This window comes from Priapulus caudatus, unplaced genomic scaffold (genome assembly GCF_000485595.1).
Source record: "Priapulus caudatus unplaced genomic scaffold, Priapulus_caudatus-5.0.1 Scaffold52, whole genome shotgun sequence".
NCBI classification, from domain to species: Eukaryota; Metazoa; Priapulida; class Priapulimorpha; order Priapulimorphida; family Priapulidae; genus Priapulus; species Priapulus caudatus.
The window spans coordinates 181,096-188,627 of NW_014577113.1; the positions used below are offsets into that span (position 1 = coordinate 181,096).

Consider the following 7,532-nt stretch of genomic DNA (forward strand, 5'->3'; position numbering starts at 1 on the left):
AGAGAGAGAGAGAGAGAGAGAGAGAGAGAGAGAGAGAGAGAGGGAGAAGACGGGGATGGGTATATTGATGGTGATGGAGTTAGAGATAAAGCCACACCTGCCGTCGCCGCTGTACCTCGAAGTGATTTTGGCTCTATATCCTCTACGTCCCCACTCTAAATCCTCCCGTCACTCTGCCGCCTCATTCACATAGTTCACCCACTCCGCTATAAGTATACGTAATCCACACACGCGCGCAAACACTCACAGCGCTGCCCGCGTGAATAGCAGCGTCTCAGATTGCGGTGCGCCTGAAAGCTGCAGAACACGGAAGGATGTCTCCGCTACCTGCCCTGTCGCGCCCAGGTGAATGACGACACTCTCATCCCCCCCACGCCACGTGCGAGAGAGAAGGCCGAGATGCAGGCAATTAATGGGCGTGTGTATGATGATGCCCGCTAGCAGCATACATACCAGGAGTTCGTGATGCATGCTTTGAGATTTAAAACTCTGCGTTGCTTAGCTCGAGTACTATATCCCTTGTTGTCGCAGGCCTGTGGTAACAAGGGCTACAGTACTAGAGCTATGCGTTGCTTGTATATACTCGCGTGTATTTTCTGCGTGCGCGGGTGAACTTACGTGGATTTCCGATATCTCAAATCTCGGTCCTGTTAAATGCAGGCTATCCTGTCCTGCGATGTGTGTGTCTTTTGTAGCATATCACACGAAATCTGCAGCACGAACAACTTACGATGATAACTCTTCTCTCATCTCATTCACTCACTTTCAGATCATGACTGTCTGTATACCCCCCCCCCTTCTCTCTCTCTCACACACATACACAGACACACATGCATCCTCGTTTCCCCTGTCTTTCGCTACATCTCTCTCGCACATACCACTCGCGTTCTCTCACTCACTCATTCACTGACTCTCATTTCTTCACTATTCTCTCCTTTCTCTCTTCTGCTACCTCTCTCTCTCGATCTGCCTTTCTTTTCTCTCTCTCTCTCTCTCTCTCTCTTTCTCTTTCTCTCTCTCTCTTTCTTATTGCAAGAGAATAATCTCGTCGAATGAAGGTCTCATGCGTGTTAGTATGAGCACAAACACGCACAACTACTACCACACGCAGACTCCATCCGGGTAAGAGAGACACACACACACACACGCACGCACGCACGCCACACACACAACACACGAGCACGCACACACGCTATCACACTTGTCACAGCAGTTAAGAATAATCGCCTAACACAGCCCTTCCACGAGTAAGATATATCCAAGACTATCCGAACACCTAACTGCACGAGCCCTGTGAGCGGCCACCGGTAGGGCAGCAGCAGGCGGCGGAGCGTGCGACGTCTTTTAACGGTGCGTCTACAGTGGCCCTCGTCTGCGTGTCTAGTGAGAGAAACTTGCCGGACCAGTTTGCGAGTGCCCCGTCAAGGATGTGCGCGCGCGGTGGGCGTTATTCACCGCAGTAGTCGCACGGCGCTGGCCACTCCGAGTGCAGTCGTTCGTCACACCAGCACACTTGTCACCGGGCTTTAGCGCCTCATGACCACAGTGGTAGCAGAATCGAGTGCGACTTTTCTATTAGCCTTCTTTGTCGGACTGTGGGTGGTAGTCGGCACGACCTGCTGAGAACAGTTTTCGCGCACGCAAAACGGTGAGATTAAGCGCGACTTTCGATGTTACCGTATTACGTATACGATTACCCACAGGTTTTGTCACGCACACGCACGCACACTGGTACAGACGTACGCACACGCACGCACACTGGTACAGACGTACGCACACGGCTTCACATCAACGCGTATGGCCGCGGTAGCGCGCGGCACGGATCGTCAGCTGCACAGCACACACATATCTACCACACCCACAGCCACACACACACATCGACCACACCACACAGAGCACACACTAAGCATGCCACACACAGACACGTGTGTACGCACACACACATACACGTGCGTATGTTGGGTCCAGACCAGCCGTTACCGTACGGTACGTACGGCGCAACACGATCATGCAGCATACCGTAGCGTAACGTACGCGCAGCACAGCCATGCCACATACACGTACTTGTGTACGTACGCTGCACACAATGCACATAGCAGACATACACGTACGTACGTACGCGCACACACATGCACATACACGTACGTACGTACGCGCACACACATGCACATACACGTACGGTACTACACAACTCACACATACACGTACGCAGTCACACACAGTAGCACGTACGTCGTACGCATTCGAGCGCACACCCACACACATCACGTACGTACTACGCACGACACACTACACCGTATCTACGTACGTACGCACAGCAACATACCAACGTAATAAGGTACGCACACACACATACAATACGCTACGTTAACACCACATACATACGACGTAGCGTTCCACACGAGTGCACGTACGATTCAAACACATCCTGTATGGGAGGGGGTGCGCGTACGCACACACACATACACGTACGTGCACGCACATACATACATGATGCATACACGCTCACACATACATACAGACACACGTACGCGCTCAGGCATACAATTCTCAGTGGCACGTCTGTAAATATCTATTCTTCAGCAAGACCACGAGTGTGCGTAGGAAAATATATGTACCGCTGGCGACGTGATCGAGGGGCTGCACTTGCCTTACGCCATGTTCGTAAACCTACCACGTCAGAACCGACTACATACTACATCCATCGTTGCCGGGTAAATAGTACACACGCTGTTTGCGGTGCGGTGAGAGATTCTGTACCTATCACACACCGTTGACACGTTATTATCTTAGCAAACACAAATTGCACCAGGTTTGCTAATCGTAGACAATTTGTGCGGGAGAAACCGACAAACAGCTCGTGTGCGTGGCGGAATTGTGGTCATTACATGTACATGTAATCATATGTAAAGTTCAAATATCAAGTGCAGGAATGGACGCCTTTTGCGTCACAAAGTTCAAGTGGTGAAGTAACGCAAATGTTGCGAACAACCTATAATAATCGTTGAAAAGGTGTGGTCTAGAGTTTAGCGTATGTAGAGCGATGGACGGATGGCAATAAAAGGTTTATTAACAAAATAAAACAAAGTGGTATGTGAATCGTTCAGCAACCTTTTTATTTACAGTCACGGAAGTATGCATACAAGGAGAGGAGGTTGCCAATAATTATGATTGGCGTATTCAGAGAATGTACTGCGAATGAGAATGGGTATTGTATTAAATCCGCAGAACGCTTATTCGCACGCGAGCACTCGGCGGTGTGCAAAATTTCCCTAAGACTGTAGGCTATCGCAATTGTATAGATAATGCTAGGTTAAAAAACCGTCATATACATACCTGAAAATCAATGTTAGCTCCGAGTACAAAATTCTTCAATGCAGACTAATGACCACCACAGAGAGAAACTTAATAAATAATGCTAACTTCCTATAAGGCCATATTAACAATAGAAGAAATCCCCTGCGCCTTAATGCATGATATAGAGAATTTGGCATGGTATCGTAGAATGTAGGCTGAAGGAGCATGTACTTGAGCCATAGACGCGTTGTGGCTACAGCGGCCGCGTTAAATTATATATGATAATATAGTAGGAAGTACTATATATTATTATAATATCTTGGAGAACTGCTGTAACATTTCACAGATTTCACAGGTATCATATAGCTGTGTTCTTTTCCTTGCAGCGCGTCGATCCGTAAACTATAGCCACCTGCCGTTAATTATTAACTGGCTTAGTAAGCGATTCCGGAAGCGATTGTAAGTTACGTGGGTCGTTAGGGGATGTATCGAATTTACAGCAACGTACTGTTTCCATTGTTGTGATGACAGGCGATAGAGACTTCTCACTGGCTCTGCACAATCGCTCTCCCGTTCCAAGCCACCTAAGCCAATTTCGTACGCATACAATTTTGGCCGGCAGTACGGAGAATAATGAGTACGCCGCTAAGACTTCTCTCTGCACCACTTGACATGGCAGTGAGGAGTGCTGGGGATGTCGATGCGGACGCGTGGGGATGTGAATGGGAGATGCGGAGATGCGGAGGCTGGGGATGTGATGTGGGAGATCGGAGGTCTGGGGATGTGATGGACGGAAATGCGGAGGCTGGGGATGTGATGGCGACGCTGGTGATGTTGGAATGTGACGAGGTGGGATAGTGATGGGAGGCTGGGAATGTGATGAGGAGGTGGGGATGTGATGGGAGTGGGGATTGATGGGGAGGCTGGGGATGTGATGCGGCGATGCGGAGGCTGGGGATGTGATGGGGGCGCTGGGGATGTGATGACGAAGTGGGGAGTGATGGGGTGAGGCCTGGGGATGTGATGGGACGCGGGGATGCTGATGGGGAGGTCTGGGAGTGATGAGGAGGTGGGGATGTGATGAGGAGGTGGGGGATGATGATGAAGTTGAGGTTGGGATGTGATGGGGAGGCCTGGGGATAGTGATGAAGGAGGTGGGGATGTGATGAGGGGTGGGGATGTGATGGGGAGGTGGATGTGATGCGGGGGCTGGGAGGGCGAGTAAGATGCTGTTACGAACGCCCGTCTCGCTCATTCAGATAGAGCACCAATTACGTTACGTTCTACTACAGCGCGGTTCTGCGTCACCTTAGGTGCGCGCGGTGTGTGTGGGAGTGAGAAGAGAGCGAGAGGAAAGGAGAGAGAGAGAGAGAGACAGAGAGAGAGAGAGGTAGGAGAGAGAGTGAGAGAAGAGAAGAGAGAGCAGAGAGAGAGAGATGAGGAGAGTAGAGAGAGAGAGAGAGAGAGAGATGGAGAAGGAGAGAGGTAATAGATGGATTTTGGTATAGATAGACAGATAGAAGATAAGATAGCTTAGAATAGATACGATATGAATGTTGATGAATAGATAGGCAAGAAAGAGAGAAGCGCTAGAGTGGAGAGAGAGAGAGAGAGAGAGAGAGAGATGAGATGAGAGAGAGAGATGAGCAGAGAGAGAGAGAGAGAGAGAGCAGAGGGACAGATGGAGGTGTATCTGCGGTGACAGGTGCGTAGGGAGTGCGTGTGCGCGTGTGAAAGAAGTCAGACAGACTAGAGGTGTTTGAGAAAGTCGAGAAAAAAGCACACATGATATAAGAAAGATGAGCGGAGTATAAGGGAAGAAAGGGGAGAGAGGTAGAGTGAGACGGAGCCTTGCAGAAATGAACTTGTGCTATTATTTACTCTAGGTTATGAATGACGGACGATCGACGAATGATGATGAACGATCCACGACGCTGATGGTGACATGATATGATGAGGGTATCGTGTGTACGGTGAGGAGGGGGAAAAGGTTCATGCGGCTGAATCTGATAAGCGCACGCTTGCTATGTTTCTGTACACAAGCAATGATAACCTGTGACGTGCGACGAACCACGAACCATTCATTTGCAGAGCTGAATCAAGCTTATTTAGAAATGATCATCGCAAATTAGACACGTGGGTCGGTGCGTTAGATCTGGCAGAGTTAGACAGGGGATGTAGTTCACGACGGCGAGGCTCCCGCGAAGCAGACGGGCAGCTGAGGTGTTCATCGAGAGTCCGAAATCACGTTATCAGCTAGTTTATTACTGACTAACACTCAAATGATATCCCGCTATATACGAGGTAGAGGAGAGAAAGCTGAACAGAGACAGAGATTCAGAGAGACGGGAGAGAGAGCTCCAGACAAAGAGAGAGAGCCACAGTGAGAGAGACGAGAGAGAGAGGCGAGAGGAAAGAGTAGAGAGAGAGAGAGTACGAGAGAGAGAAGAGAGAGAGCGAAAAGAGAGGAAGCAGAGGACAAGATATCGAGAGAGCCGGCATGAGAGAGACCCGAAGAGCAAAGAGAGATGAGAGAGCATCAGAGAGAGAGAGAGAGAGTGAGAGAAAGAAGGAGAGAGAGAGAGAGAGAGAAAGTCGAAAGAGAAGAGAAGTCAGGACAGAGAGAGAGACGAGAGACAAAAGAGAGAGAGAGAGAGAGAGAGCGAGGAGAGAGAGAGAGAGAGAGAGAAGAGAGAGAGAGAGATGAGAGAGGAGAGAGAGAAAGGCAGAGGAAGAGAGAGAGAGAGAAGACAGAGAGAGACCGACGAGAAGTCACATAAGAGAGAGACGAGAGAGAGAGAAGATGGAGAGGAGAGTGGAAGGAGAGAGAGAGAGAGAGAGAGAGAGAGAGAGAGAGAGAGAGAGAGTAGAAGAGAGAGAGAGAGAGAGAGAGAGAGAGAGAGAGAGAGAGAGAGCGGTGCACGCGTTACTGCTTCGCTATCACCCCAACATCTTCGCCCTGGTGACTCTACGTGCTCCCTTCACGCGAACGACGCGCATTCTAAAAAAAATGCGGCCATGCGTCGAGGGGTGAACCCCGCCAACTCTGCGACCGCGTGACAGGCGCTACCCTAGCAATTTCTCACGCGTTCCAATGTCATTTCTCGTCGCTTCTCTCAAATCATACGGGCGGAGGTAGGCTAGCATGACGAGCGCCTGTGCGCATCGAACCCACCCGATAGACACGCAAACAACACGTTACCGACGCCGACCGGTTTTAACCGAAGTATATTGGTGTATTCCTGGTTGACAAGTCATGCGTTTAGCATCCCCCTACTAAATCAACGTGCGAATGCGACGGGGGATAATATATACCGTAAATGAAACTGCTCGCTGACCAATAAAGACACCGCGGCACATTGGCGGACACATTAACGTAAACTAAACTACGCATTAGTAGGTTAGCCGAATAGTCTCACTAATAAAGCAACGCCCCTCCCCCGTTTCGCTCTGGAAACGCGGAGCGGAGAGGTCGTCACATCGTAAACAGCAAACGTCAGCGCAAATCATACGTATACGTATATTATGTAGGGATAATGTAAGAAATGTAATAATAAATGTACGGATGCGCGCGCGCACCTTCATGAACGTCAGATGACAGCTATATTATATTATATATTATTATATTTCTATTACTGGGTTTTAGCAATGACTTTTAGAGCGGTAGGCTTAGTGGCTATATGACAATTTTTCTGCAGAGATCATGATCTATATATATATGAACCATAGATATCCTAAATAAGATATCCTTAATGCACACACGTATATATGTACAGCGTATATCTATGCAGGTCATACCATGGCGGCGGCCTAACTGACATATAAAAATATTATAGCGTGGCAAGTATCGTATTAAAACGGATACTTGACAATGGCCCCGTTACTTATCCAATGCTGTCGAGTTGGAGGGCCAGTCTAGTAGCATACTTATGAGCTTTTTTCAATGCAATTCTTTATCAGGAAGGTACGTTCATCATAATGTTTATAAGGGTTATAAAAAAACAATGACGTTTAATGCAAAAATCTATCTGTGCACATGGAATGGACTACAACTTGTCACAAACGTACAATAAGTATACAACATGAAAGAAGATAGAGATAGTACGTGAGGCCACAATTAAAAAAATATTTGTTTGCCCTCACGCGACCCAGGCTGAAGTTTGGGTAGGTAGGTAGGCCTAACATTTTTTTTGAGGGGGGTCTTTTTACAAATTCAGCATGGTGTCTTATGCTCG

At 48.6% G+C, this 7,532-nt stretch overlaps 1 protein-coding gene across 1 annotated transcript in view; it reads right to left on the bottom strand.

The window, feature by feature from the left end:
* The window catches only part of LOC106820921 (calpain-9-like), a 42,016-nt gene extending 41,307 nt beyond the window's left edge, over positions 1-709 (bottom strand). The window contains exon 1 of the mRNA XM_014825522.1: positions 619-709. The gene's annotated coding sequence lies outside the window, so the exon portion shown is untranslated. The remainder of the gene's footprint in view (positions 1-618) is intronic.
* Between the last annotated feature and the right edge of the window lie 6,823 nt (positions 710-7,532).